Source organism: Panthera leo, chromosome B4 (assembly GCF_018350215.1).
Source record: "Panthera leo isolate Ple1 chromosome B4, P.leo_Ple1_pat1.1, whole genome shotgun sequence".
Lineage (NCBI taxonomy): Eukaryota > Metazoa > Chordata > Mammalia > Carnivora > Felidae > Panthera > Panthera leo.
The window spans coordinates 26,092,168-26,106,122 of record NC_056685.1 but is presented as its reverse complement, the minus strand read 5'-3'; the positions used below and the strand labels follow the sequence as shown (position 1 = coordinate 26,106,122).

The 13,955-nt window shown below is 42.4% G+C and overlaps 1 long non-coding RNA gene and 1 other non-coding gene across 2 annotated transcripts; one reads left to right on the top strand and one right to left on the bottom strand.

The window, feature by feature from the left end:
* The first annotated feature begins 483 nt into the window (after window positions 1–483).
* On the top strand, window positions 484–568 carry TRNAP-UGG. The gene has a single exon. It is a non-coding gene; the product is annotated as a tRNA-Pro (tRNA).
* Window positions 569–1,841: 1,273 nt separating this feature from the next.
* On the bottom strand, window positions 1,842–13,235 carry LOC122224011. Its single transcript, XR_006204612.1, has 3 exons — window positions 12,913–13,235; window positions 7,999–8,150; window positions 1,842–2,592 (listed from the first exon to the last, which is right to left on the bottom strand). It is a non-coding gene; the product is annotated as an uncharacterized LOC122224011 (long non-coding RNA).
* Between the last annotated feature and the right edge of the window lie 720 nt (window positions 13,236–13,955).

The window sequence follows — 13,955 nt, the reverse complement described above, 5'->3', positions numbered from 1 at the left end:
TGTGTGCATGATGGAATATTATTCAGCCACAAAAAAGAATGAAATCTTGGCATTTGCCATGACATGTCTAGAGTATAATGTTAAACGAAATAAGTCAGTCAGAGAAAGACAAAGCCCATATGATTTCACTCATATGTGGAATTTAAGGAAGAAAACAAATGAACAAAGAAAAAAAAGAGACAAACCAAGAAACAGACTCCACAATAGAGAACAAACTGGACGTTACCAGAGGGGAGGCTGGTGGAGGGATAGGTGAAGGGGATTAAGAGTACACTCATCACGACGAGCCCTGAAAAATGTATAGAATTGTTGAATCATTATATCGTACGCCTAAAACTCACATAACACTGCGTGATAACTACACCTAAATTTTTTTAAAGTAAAACAAAAGTCTCCAATGGCTTCTCATCATCTATGTGGGTCAGCAAACTATGACCTGTAAGCTAAGTCCAGCCTGCAAGTTAAGAATGGTTTTTGCAGGGCGCCTGGGTGGCTCAGTCGGTTGAGCCTCTGACTTGGGCTCAGGTCACAATCTCGCGGTTCGTGGGTTCGAGCCCCACGTCAGGCTCTGTGCTGACAACTCAGAGCCTGGGACCTGCTTCGAATCTGTGTCTCCCTCTCTCTCTGTCCCTCCCCCACTCACGCTCTGTCTCTCTGTTTCTCAAAAAGAAAACGTTAAAAAAATTTTTAAAGAATTCAAAAAATTTTAAAAAGAATGGTTTTGCATGGTTAAGGACTGCACAAAAACCAAAAAAAAGGTATATGTGCATACAGAGATATATGTTCCCTGCAAAACCTAAAGCATCTAGTATGTGGTTCTTTACAGAAAGTCTGTCAATGCTTCTAATCCCGGTAAAAAAACAAAAAATCGACACATGTACAAGATCTTTCATGATCTTGCCCCGTCTGTTTTTCAACTTCCTTGCCCACTTTGGTCTTTGCTCTTTTTTTTTTTTTTAATTTTTTTAAAACATTTATTTATTTTTGAGACAGAGAGAGACAGAGCATGAACGGGGGAAGGGCCAGAGAGAGAGGGAGACACAGAATCTGAAACAGGCTCCAGGCTCTGACCTGTCAGCACAGAGCCCGACGCGGGGCTCGAACTCACGGACCGTGAGATCATGACCCGAGCGAAGTCGGACGCTCAACCGACTGAGCCACCCAGGCGCCCCGGGTCTTTGCTCTTTACGCTCCACAGCTACAGAGCCACACATGGACCCTGCAAATGCCGAGTGTTTCCACCGTGTTCTGTCTCCCTTGTCCTGAGATGCCAGCTCCTGGCCAACAGTAACACATCTGTCTCAGTTCGTTCACGGCCCTGCGCACTGCGTGAGACTGGTCGTTTATTTACCCAGGAGCGTGGCTTCTCGAACCCGGTCCCCTTGCCCACCCTTCTCGACAGCAGTTTGTAACTGGGAGCTCCTTGAGGGCAGGCCGTGTCTTCTCATCTCTGCAGCCCACCCCCCTTCCCCACTGCCCTGCTCGAGGCCTGGCCTGTGTCCACGCGCTGCAGGTATTTCCTGGGCTTCATCGGCTGCACTTGTTACTGAACATGAGCTCATCTCACCCACAGCAACCTCAGTTTCCTCATTTCTGAAAGGAGAAGTTTGAGCCCGATGATTTGGAAGTCCTTGTAGCTCTGAACTGATGTTACGCTCTGAGAAATCGACCTTAATGTTTATTTATTTTTGAGACAGAGAGAGACAGAGCATGAACGGGGGAGGGCCAGAGAGAGAGGGAGACACAGAATCGGAAGCAGGCTCCAGGCTCTGAGCTGTCAGCACAGAGCCCGACACGGGGCTCGAACTCACAGACCGTGAGATCGTGACGTGAGCCGAAGTCGGAAGCTCAACCAACTGAGCTACACAGGCGCCCCAGAAATCGACCTTAAAATGGAATGGAAACCAGGAGACATCTCTTGCCTGGGTGCCCTCAAAGAATCTCGAAAAACAGTGCTGTCTCAGAGCTCAGGATATAGTTTTCTTTGCTTTCTGATGAATCTTGGCCGAGAGCCACTTTCAAGAGGCTTAAAGGCCCAAGAGCACTGATTGTACAGAGGATAGGTGTGGAGGAAAGTAGTCGTGTAACAAAAACTGAGTATGTCTGCCCAACACAGCAAAGCCAAAGACATCAGGTTTGCAGCAAGGAAGAGGCAGCTAAACCGGGACCTTGCATGGCCAGCCTCAAATCCACCTCCCCGCAGAGGGAGAGAACAAGCCTTCTATGATCACAGGGGTTGAGATGACAAACACAGCGATGAAAAGGGTGGGGAAATGTGGCTAGCCTCGGGGACGGACAGAGCATGTGCATTAAACAAACATATATGTAACATACATCCCATGTTCATTCTGGGTGGAGACCCAACATCAGAAGGAGGCTAAATTCAGCCCCTGAGTCAGGAGATTATTTTAGGACGAGGAGCAGGAGCTATGGGCGTGCTGGGAGAGCCAATATAAACTGGATGGGGTCTTGGGCTCCTTATCTCTGGTAAGGAATCCAAGGCCTTCCTCGTTAGTTCGTCGGCTGGAACCATTATCAGCTGACTTTGAGTCCGGGCTTCTGCAGAGAGAGCTAGTGGATTCCTTAAGGGCTCTGAAAAAAGACACAATAGCTGACCGGGGAGAAACAGTTCTCTGCAAAACAAGCTTTAAACTTTCTTCTAGTTTCAACCTCCTTAACCCTGTGAGGCACGGTTTCAGCTGGTTCTCCCATGGAGTCTTAAAGGTAAAAGGCCAGTCAGTGTTCCATACTCTTGGCACTGAAAACCAGTTTGGTGATTGCCCTTCAACTTGTTTTTTCCTACCCCTCTTTTACTTTCTCTCATATTAACAGCACAGGCTAGTGACCAAAAGATAAAACCAGACAAGGACCTGCCAATCGAAATTCTTGTGAAGGTTTGGTAAGAAAGAGACCAGAACCATGGTTTGATTTCTAGAGAATAGAAGCCAATTCTATGTGCAATGTAAAAAATAACAAAAGGCAAATTTTCCCACTCATGACCTCCATCCAGCCCCAAAATCTCTCTTCCCAGATTCCCAGGTATCTTGTTGAAGATAGTCTATATAGGGGCGCCTGGGTGGCTCAGTCGGTTAAGCGTCCGACTTTGACCCAGGTCATAATCTCACGGTTCATGAGTTCAAGCCCCGCACCGGGCTCTGTGCTGACAGCTCGGAGCCTGGGGCCTGCTTCGGATTCTGTGTCACCCTGTCTCTCTCTACCCCTCCCCATTCACACTCAGTCACTCTCTCTCAAAAATAGATAAACATTAAAAAAAAAAAAAAGTAAGCTCTGTGCCCAACGTGGGGCTTGAACTCACCACCCTGAGGTCAAGAGGTGCATGCTCCAGCAACTGACCCAGCCAGGCACCCCTAAATTTTAATAAATATTGTCAAATTTTCTTAAATTACATTTGATCTATTGTGTGTTCCAATAAAACTTTATTTATGGAAATTAGAATTTCACATCATTTTCACATGTCACAAAAGAGTCTTCTTTTGCTTTTTCTCAATCAGTTAACAATTTTAGTCTCAGGTCAGAGGTTGTATAAATCAGGTGATCAACCAGACTTAGTCAACTAGCTATAGTTTGCCAAGCCCTAGTTTAGTCTAAACAGACTAAATGTAAAATAAGGGGTGAATTTGCACTTATTCCCAACTGAAAAGTGTTATTTAAAAAAGACATGTTTTAGACTTATTCAAAATGTTTCTCAATAAAAAATCACACATTATAGGGGCGCCTGGGTGGCTCAGTCGGTTGAGCGTCCGACTTCGGCTCAGGTCATGATCTCACGGTTCGTGAGTTCGAGCCCCACGTCGGGCGCTGTGCTGACGGCTCAGAGCCTGGAGCCTGCTTCGGGTTCTGTATCTCCCTCTCTCTCTCTCTCTCTGCCCCTCTCCTGCTCACACTGTCTCTCTCTCAAAAATAAATAAACATTTAAAAAAAAAATCATACATTATATCCAGTCTAATGCAAGCCACTCTGAACAACATTTTGACCAATTAGTTTGAAAAAACTTTCAGTGTGTCAATGTCAGTTACAAAAGTCAGTAATTCCAGACTCTTCTCTGAGTCTATACCAAGTTCAGGAAAATTGTGGTATGTGAGACAATCCTTGAGGTTATTTACATTTATTAACTCCCAAACTTTCTGCCTGTGCTGAACTTTTTTTTTTAATGTTTATTTATTTATTTTGAGAGAGAGAGAGAGTGTGTGTGTGTATGAGTGGGGGACTGGCAGAGAGAGAGGAAGAGAAAATCCCAAGCGGTCTCCGCACTGTCAGTGCAGAGCCTGATAGGGGGCTCGATCGCACGACTGTGAGATCACGATTTGAGCGGAAATCAAGAGTTGGCTACTCCACCGACCGAGCCACCCAGGCACCCAGAACTAATGAAACTGTGGGGTGCGGTCCAGGTGGGAATCAGGCAGGCACCAGAGGAAAAGTAGTCGATCTGGCTTTTGTCTTATTTCGCCCAACGCGTCAGAGATGTATAGGTTTATCATTCTCTCTCTAAACTGAATTAACACTTGCTCTAGTTTCCTTGAAGTCTTCCCGTTTGAAGAATCGGTCACCTCCTCCAGGCTTTACTGTCTGGCTGCATAAGAGAAATCTCTCCTGTCTGGCCTGTGAGGGATCCCACAGCTGGGCAGACCATCTCTGTGGGTACCCCCGTTTTGCACCTTTTGTCTCCTCTTGGGAGGGAATTTTTTCTCTTTTTAATTTTTGTTTCTTTTTGAGAGCGAGCAAGTGGGGGAGGGGCAGAGAGAGAGAGACAGAGAGACAGAGGATCTGAAGCAGGCTCTGCCCTGAGGCTAGAGAGCCCAATGGGGGACTCGGACTCACCAACCATGAGATCATGAGATCATGGGTGCTTCAGACTCATGAGATCATGGGTGCTTCATGACTTCAGACTCAGTCAAGAAGTCCACTCACCGCCTTTGGGGCTCCCAGACCGTCAGCCACACGGTGGGGGTGTGCAGAATAAGATGTCTGTGGCATTGGGGTGCCCACAGGCCAGCTAGGGAGAGCCACAGGCAAAGTGTCCTTGGTGGCTTGTGGGTAGACTTCTTGACTGAGTGTGAAAAGCAGTGCATAGGATTCCGGTCCCACTGATGTCCTCTGAGAGCCCCTAGCCCTTCTCTGCACCCCCACCCAAGGCCTGCGGCCCCCCTCACATTCCGGATGGGGAGAGAAGGAAAGACCAATGCCCCACCTCCGTAAGGAAGGCAGGCGCTCCCTCCCATGCTCTCATCTTTTCCTTCTGGAGAAATCGCTGGTGAGAAGGGCTCCCTTGGCACTTGGCCGAAGGGTCAGAGGTAAAATGAAATTGTTCCTCTTACCCTCTTCGGTGTGTCCAGTCCCGGATCGTGTTTTGTTCTCGCGGCGTGCTAGAACGCCTCTGCTAGACTCCCAGATTCCCGCAAAGGCGGTCTCGTCTGTGCTGATTGTCAAAATGAGTGTTCTGCATGGGGTATGGCAGAAAACTCCCCCCTTTTCGATGGGGTCACTCTCCTCGATGACATTTTAATATCATCTGTGGCTTTCCTTTGTGACTCGCCTGATCTAATTCACATGAAGGCTCAAGAGTACAGTGGCCAGACTTGGTTCTGTCTTGTTTTTACTTCAATCATAAAGAAGCATCTTTGGGACCTATCGGTGAGATGCTCAAAAAAAGTCACCTCAAAGTTTCAGCCCATCGCCATCACCGCACGAAGCCCCTTCCTTGAACTAGAGAAGCATTGAGCAGCAGAAACCACAAATGAGCCGAGTGATGCCTGCACCCAGTGGCCTCCACGTCCTCGTAGAAAGTCCTGGAACTGTTTTCTTGGGGCGGGCTCTCGTTTCCTAGTTGAAGCCACTAAGGGTTAGTCACAATCCTTAGTCAACTCCCCCTGCCAAAGAGCACACACCAGAGTTTGGGTTCTGCCCTAACTGAGCTGCCTCTTTGAACAGTATTCCCAAAGGGCTTCGCCAAAGGAAGAAAATCATCTCCGAAAATTCAAAATAGAAAAGGATCGGAGTGTTTCAAATCTTAACTCTTGCTGACTTAGATGTTAGAGTTCACTGCAAAATAAATGTGAATTTGAAGCTGTGTTTTTTTAAAAAAAACATTTCTGAGACATACAAGGAAAATATGATACCTATAGATACCTATATGTCTAAGAAAACTCAGCTAATTAAAAAAAAAGAGAGAGAGAGAGGGGTACCTGAGTGGCTCAGTCGGTTAAGCTCCTGACTTCGGCTCAGGCCATAATCTCACAGTGTGTGGGTTCGAGCCCCGCATAGGGCTCTGGGCTGACAGCACAGAGCCTGCTTGAGATTCTCTCTCTCCCTCTCTGTCTGCCCCTCCCCCACTCATGCTCACTCACTCTCTCTCTCTCAAAAATAAACTTAAAAAAAATTTTTTTTTAAGAAGGAAAGAAAACTCAGCTAATTCACCACTGCTTCCTGATCAGGAAAATAAGGCTAAGGAGGAAGGTTAAGTGACTTGTTGAAGGGCATATACTATTTAAAAAAAAATTTTTTTTAATGTTTATTTATTTTTGAGAGACAGAGACAAAGCATTAGTGGGGGAGGGGCAGAGAGACAGGGAGACACAGAATCCGAAGGAGTTTCCAGGCTCTGAGCTTTCCGCACAGAGCCTGACGTGAAGCCTCGAACTCACGAACCTTGAGATCATGACCTGAGCCAAAGTCGGACAGTTAACTGACTGAGCCACCCAGGTGCCCCTGAAGAGCATATGCTATTTAATGACAAATTATATTTTTAAATATATGCAAATATACACACATAATTTTATTTATATATACATATAAATTTATATTTTATATATGGAAACATACACACGATTTTATATAAAACATATTTAAATATAAGTACAAAATTATATTTTTGTATGTGCAAATATATAAACAAATATATATATATATACACACACACACACACATGTATGTATATATGCTTTACAGAGAAAGACATAGATTGGTTTCCTCTAGTATGCCCATTGGTAAAACTTTACTAAGGGACTGTTAGGTCTGTCTCTCAGAAGCTTAAGACGTAGACAAGTTAAATGAAGTCCCAACATAGGTTACAGTCTTTGATAGACACATGAATCTCTAGATATCCCTCATCATCCATTTGATTGGTGGAGAGGTCAGTAAGAATAATTAAGAGCAATAAAAGTTGAAAAAGACAGGCAATAGCTTTGGTTGTGGGGCAGAGAAGTCAAGATCAGGGACCTCGCAGACCTAGCTGGGATTCACCAGCAGTTGCTGCACATAAAAGAGACATGCAACTGACGAGCCGACACTGAAGTCCTTCTGTGGTTGTTATTCTACATCATTCCGGGCTTCCACTCTACAAAAGTGTTTAAAATCAAAGTTAACTGACAACACAGGGAGAACAAAATGCACCCAGACTGTACATTATTTGCTCTTATAAAGAAAGACGACTCCAAGAAACAAGGTCTCCAGTAATCCTGTCTGACTGCTAATGCGATTAGCCTGGAGTGGGTGCCTCAAAGGAGGGTGGACCAGATGATTTCCCCGAGAGAAGGAGAAATCACAGAGGTTTTCCACAAATCTCCTCTGCTGGCAATTTAAAAACCAGAAGGAGATAAATGAGGGACAGACCCAACCATGCCTGTCTGCGCTGTGACTAAGCCAGGGCTACCATCCCCTCTAATCAGCGGGAGGTAATATCCTTTCTCTTTTAATGAGGTCACAATCATTAGTCACTCCAGTGTTAACACCTGAGATTCTGTTATAGGCAGAGATGAGGTGTGGCGGTCTTGAACGACGTCAGAACGACAACCCCCACTGCTTTCTTGGTGAACTAAGCTTGAACAAGCTTGGGCTCCACCCCAGAACCCAGCTTTCAGACAGGCAGTCACTCCCCCACGCCAAGCTACTGAGAACAGTTTTCTTCACTGCACACAGATAATTAAAAGCCCTTGACCCAAGCACAAGGAGGTAAATGGCTCCATCAGAACCTTCTCCTCACCTGTCCCCTTGTCGACCCTCAGGAAAAGTCTTCTGTAACCACAGCCCAAGTGATGAATAGTTGGCCCTCTTCAAGATCCAAGATCCAAGCCAAGTTTCCCCACACATTGCCCTCTTTCTGGCTGCAAACGAGATCTGTCTCAGCCTTTATGCCTTGAGAGGAAAAGATGAGGAAAATTCTTGTCCAGGTCATCCCCTCTGATGACTCCAGAGAGTAGACTGGATCTGTTGATGGAGTTTTCAAAGTTAGTGAGTTTTTCTTTTTTGTTTTTTTGAGCCAGACCCTCTATCAGTCACAATTTTTGAACTTTAGACTATTTTAGCATTTTCAATGCCACATGCAAAAAAAAAAAAAAAAAAAGCTGTCACACATTTATGCTTGAAAAATGGAATTTGCTCTTCTAAGAGTTACTTGCCTGCATTATTTTCAACAGTGACTAATTTTTTTCACCCCTAAATTTAAACCGTTCTGTGTTCATTACCTCATCTTCAAACCTTGCTGAAACCGTTTCTCCCACTACCTGGGGAGATGCCTCCCACCCCCGATCCCACATTATCTTCCAGCCTATTGTCTATGACTGACTCATAGACAATCTATGGCTGACTCTTCCAGCCTATTGTCTATGACCTGGCAGTATATATTACCCGTGTCTCTCATCCTGCCTCCTAGCTAGACTCTGCTTGGCAGTTCTTATAACTATTTCATGAGGGTTGGTCTTGTCTGAAATTGGGTTATTAATTCCTTGAGGACAAAATGTTCATTCTCCACCGCTTTCATATGGACGTCCACGCTTACCCTTCCTCGCCTCCCATTTTCACATGTGGAAAATTACAAACTTCTTTTTAAACTTGAAATGACTCCCAACAAGGCAGCAATAAATATGAAAGTGCTCCTGTAGCTTTCCCTTTGTGATCTTTTCAATTTGTACTACGTTCCAAGATACATGATTTAAAGCCGGGTCATTTATTTTTTCTGCTGGTCCAACATTTAGGGAAATTTTCATGCAAAGAATGAGATCTAGAGACTTGGAAAAATTATTCAAATTCCATTTTCCCAGCAGCTGATATTCTATCCAGTCTAGGACAGTCTCTATGATCACGCCTACCATCAGTGAGGTATGCTTTTATCATAATCATAGTAAACGTTTCATTGACTCATTACTATATACTAGGCACCATGCTAAGTGCTTTACATGCATTATCTCATTGAATCCTCACAACAATCCATGAAAATAGGAACTGAATAAGCCTTATGTTACAGGTGAACAAACCCAGATACACAAAAATTAAGTAACTTAGGCAAACTCATAGACCTGCAATGGGTACAACCAAAATTCAACTCCAAGGTTTGTCTACACTTGACCAGCAGCATCAGCACCGTGTGGAACTTGTTAGAAATGCAAATTCTCCACTCCCACCTGAGACTTACTGAATCAAGTGCTCTGGGGGTGGGGCCCAACAATTGGGAATTTAACAAGTTCACGAGGTGATTCTGATGCTCCAAAGGAGTCGTTTTTTTCCTAAAGGACCATAGAGTAAATATTTTGGAATTGCAGGCTATATACAGAAACAGCCATCGTAGGCACATAAACAAATGTATGCGACTGTTCCAATAAAACTTTATTTATAAAATTTTACTTACAAACTTTATTTGCAAACCTAAGGGATATAGTCTGCCCACCTCTGTAATTCTTACCTAAGAAGTGTTCTGAGAGTACCTAGAGCAAAACTTTACCTTATTAAAGATAGGTAATACTCTCAGCGTGAAAGTTTTAATTAACACTATATAAACCACACTTCAATAAAAAAGAAAAAAATGTTTTTAATCATACACATACAGAACAGGGAGTCCCTGGAAGAAAGGAGGGAAAAGATTTTAATTAAAAAAGGTTAGAATGGTCAGAAAAAAAGTTTATAAAATTTTGCCAATTTTTTTTCCATTAACTTGCCCAGTGAAAAATTATAAAAATGTTTTTCACAAATTGACTTTACTACTGATGACAAGTTAAAACATGTTTTGTTTAATAGCCTTAAGTTTTAAGTTAATAAAGTCTCTAGCCCTGAATGGATTTTCTATAGAATTTTTTAAATATTGTTTTGTAAATTAAAGCAATACTTGTATGTGATAGAAAATTCAAAGTATAAAGAAAGAAAAGTTCAGGACCCGTGGGTGGCTCAGTTGGTTAAGCTTCTGACTCTTGGTTTCAGCTCAGGTCATGACCTCACAGTTCGTGAGTTCAAGGCCCACATCGGGCTCTGTGCTGACAGTGCACAGCCTGCTTGGGATTCTCTCTCTCCCTCTCTCTCTTTCCCTCCTGTGCGCTCTCTCACTCTCTCTTGCTCTGTCTCTCAAATAAACTTAAAAAAGAAAGAAAGAAAGAAAAGTTCAATTCTGCCATCGCCCTCACTTTCACTCACCAGAGGTAATAGCCATTGTTTATTTAGCCCTCCAGGTGATGGCCATTATAGCTCTAAACAGTACACATGTACATGTATTCCTTGATTCCACTCTCCTTTTACCAAAGGTAAGAAATTTTATGCACTTGCACTATTTCCCACTCTGCCTCCTACCTTAATCACCCAATTTTGTTAATTATATTATTTTTAGTTTGTCAAAGTCATTTAGTGATTATGACAATGGTATCAGTACTGTGTCCACTGATTGACTCTAAAGTTTTGATTTCATAATACAGTACTTACAACATTAAGATTATATAAATATGATTCCAGGCAGAACTAATTAATATGATTGAGTCCTTAGAGAAGGAAGGATAATCAATGCTAGGTCATAAAACTACTGCCACTTTAAGGAGAATGTTCCAAATTTCTAAGTCACGCTCAGCTGCCACTGTTTCTTCTACTTCATGTCATCCTCATTTATTCCTTTTTTCTTTTGCTTAAACAAAACTTCTTAAGTATTATTTTTTTTCACATCGTTATGAAACTTCGAGGTTTTTTTCTTGCCTGGAAATATCTCTATTTTGCCCTCATCCTTGGTTGATGGTTTAGCTGGGTATAGAAGTCTATATTCCAAAGCAGGTGTTGACAAACCATAGCACACTGGTGCAATCCACCCCACCACCTGTTTTTGTAAATAAAGTTTTGTTAGAACACAGCATTGTGTCTTTATTTCATGCTACAATGGCAGAGTTGAATAGCTGCAAGAGACCACATGACCCACAAAATGTGAAATATTTACTATCTTGCCCCGCACAGAAAAAGTCTGCCTCCCTCTATTTAAAATCCTATCTCAAGGGGTGCCTGGGTGGCTCAGTCGGTTAAGCCTCTGACTTCAGCTCAGGTCACGATCTCATGGTCCGTGAGTTCGAGCCCCGCGTCGGGCTCTGGGCTGATGGCTCAGAGCCTGGAGCCTGCTTCCGATTCTGTGTCTCCCTCTCTCTCTGACCCTCCCCCGTTCATGCTCTGTCTCTCTCTGTCTCAAAAATAAATAAACGTTAAAAAAAAAAAAAAAAAAAATTTTTTTTTTTTTTTTTTTTTTTTTTTAAATCCTATCTCAAAATGTCAAAGCATTGCTCCACTGTTTTCTTGCTGATGAGGACTTGGAGGGCTTTGCTCTATTGTCCTATGTTGCTGGTGTGAGTCTCATTATTAAGCATCTATAATAAGCTTGCTTTTTTTCTCTCTAGAAACTCATGTGATGTTTTTCTTTACCCTTGTATATGTCAAGTATCACTAGTTGTTGTTGTTGTTGTTGTTGTTGTTTTAATTTACCTGTTTTAATATTTGGTGTTTTTGCTTGATTGTTTTTGTTCTTCAGGGGTTTTTTTGTTTTGTTTTTTTGTTTTGCTTTTTAATGTAATTTATTGTTCAGTTAGCTAACATACAGAGTATACAGTGTGCTCTTGGCTTTGGGGATAGATTCCTATGATTCATCACTTACATACAACACCCAGTGCTCATCCCAAGTGTCTTACTCAATGCCCATCACCCATTTTCCCCTCCCCCTCCCTTCTCCCCCATTTTAATATTTGGTCAGACTTTTCCAATTCAAGATTCATGTCTTCCTTTATATAAGGAAATTTTCCTCTACTATTTTTTAATTTATCCTTTTTATTTTCTCTATTAGCTATTTCTTTCCTATGAGATGGATATTGAATCTACTGCTGTCTTCATAATTGCTAACTTCTCTCTCATTCAAATGTATGGCTTTTTGCTTACTGGAAGACTTCCTTTACTTTTCTTCTAAGATATTTCTTTAGTCCTGCCAACATATTTTTCAGTCCAGCTATTGATTTCTTATTCTATAAGTCATATTTTAATCATCCAGAGCTCTTCTTGTCTTCTGATTGCTCTCATGTCATAACAACTTATTCTTATTTTAAGGATCCTAGGGTGCCTGGGTGGCTCAGTCTATTAAGTCTCCAACGTTGGCTCAGGTCATGATCTCACAGTTTGTGAGTTTAAGCCCCACATTGAGCTTTTCTGATGGTGCAGAGCCTGCTTGGGATTCTCTCTCCCTCTCTCTGGCCCTCCCTCACTTGCACTTTCTCTAAATAAACAAGTAAAAACTTTTTTAAAAATTTAGATGATATAATATCATCCTGAATTATGAGAATGCAGAAAATATTTTTTTAAGTTCTTTTCAGTTCTCTGAGTTATATCTGTTTTCTTCAGAATCAGTTGTTCTGTTATTTATGTTAATCTTTCTCTTTCAGGAAATTGGTATTATCAAAAATCTAGTGTTATATTTATTATTGAAGGACAAAGCTGACCACACAGGAGTATAAGTTTCTTAGATGCTTTGTTAAGTGACAGAGTTCTGTGCAGACACCTTGTGAGCAAGAGTGTTGACAGGCAGGACTCCCTACTGTACAAAGCAGGCAATCTGGAGACCCTCGGGGTTGTGTAGGGCTTGAAGAACTTTGGCATAGACGTCTGACCAAAGCTGCCTTACCTCAGCATTTGCTATGGAAGCCTGGGGTTACCTCCAGCTCTTTTCTTTAGGCTCAGGATCCACGTTGCCTTACTCTTCAGTCTTTAAAAGTTCTTTGGTTCTATCCAGGTGATACAGTTTGCCCATGTCTGTTTTGACATTGAAGAGTAGAGAGAGAAGAGGAGCTGTAGTTGAAGAAAGGGATCTCAAGGATCTGAATTTAGAACTTTAAATCAACACTCCAATAAGTATAATCTGCCACCCACTCTTATCCTTTATGTTTGACAACTCCAAGCTTGGAGCTTCTCCAGTGGTCCCTTATCTCTGGAATACCCTTCTCTGCTTTTATTTTTGTTTGCTTTTCATATAAGTCCATCTGCTCTCTAACAACTAGCTTGTATTCACCCTCTGTGGTGCCTTTATTGATGCCCAGCATTGCTGTACTTTCATTAGATAGATTTTTACATGGACACACATTGGACATTTAATAGTTTCAATGGGACCTTGAGAAAGGGTGAAGGTTGATATGCCATCAGTGTGCCATCTTGAACTGGACACTCAGCAAAGTTTAAAGTATATAGAATTTGGGGCGCCTGGGTGGCTCAGTTGGTTGAGCATCCGACTTCGGCTCAGGTCATGATCTCGCGGTGTGTGAGTTCGAGCCCCGCGTTGGGCTCTGTGCTGACAGCTCAGAGCCTGGAGCCTGCTTCAGATTCTGTGTCTCCCTCTCTCTCTGCCCCTCCCCTGCTCATGCTCTGTCTCTCTCTGTCTCAAAAATAAATAAAAACATTAAAAAAAATTTTAAAAATAAATAAATAAATAAATAAATAAATAAAGTATATAGAATTTGTCTTTGGGGGAGCAGTTTTTACCTTTCCCTCCTTCCCCCCATCAAATTAGATTTTCAGGAAATTGTATGATAAATATATCATTCAATAAATATTTTTTTATATGCACACACACGAAGAGAATGGAGAAGTTTAGAAGTTAAATTTTAAGAGAAACAAAAGCCTTTGGCTTAAAAAAAATGAAGCTACTACTTTAGAATTTTAGGCACCTTGAAA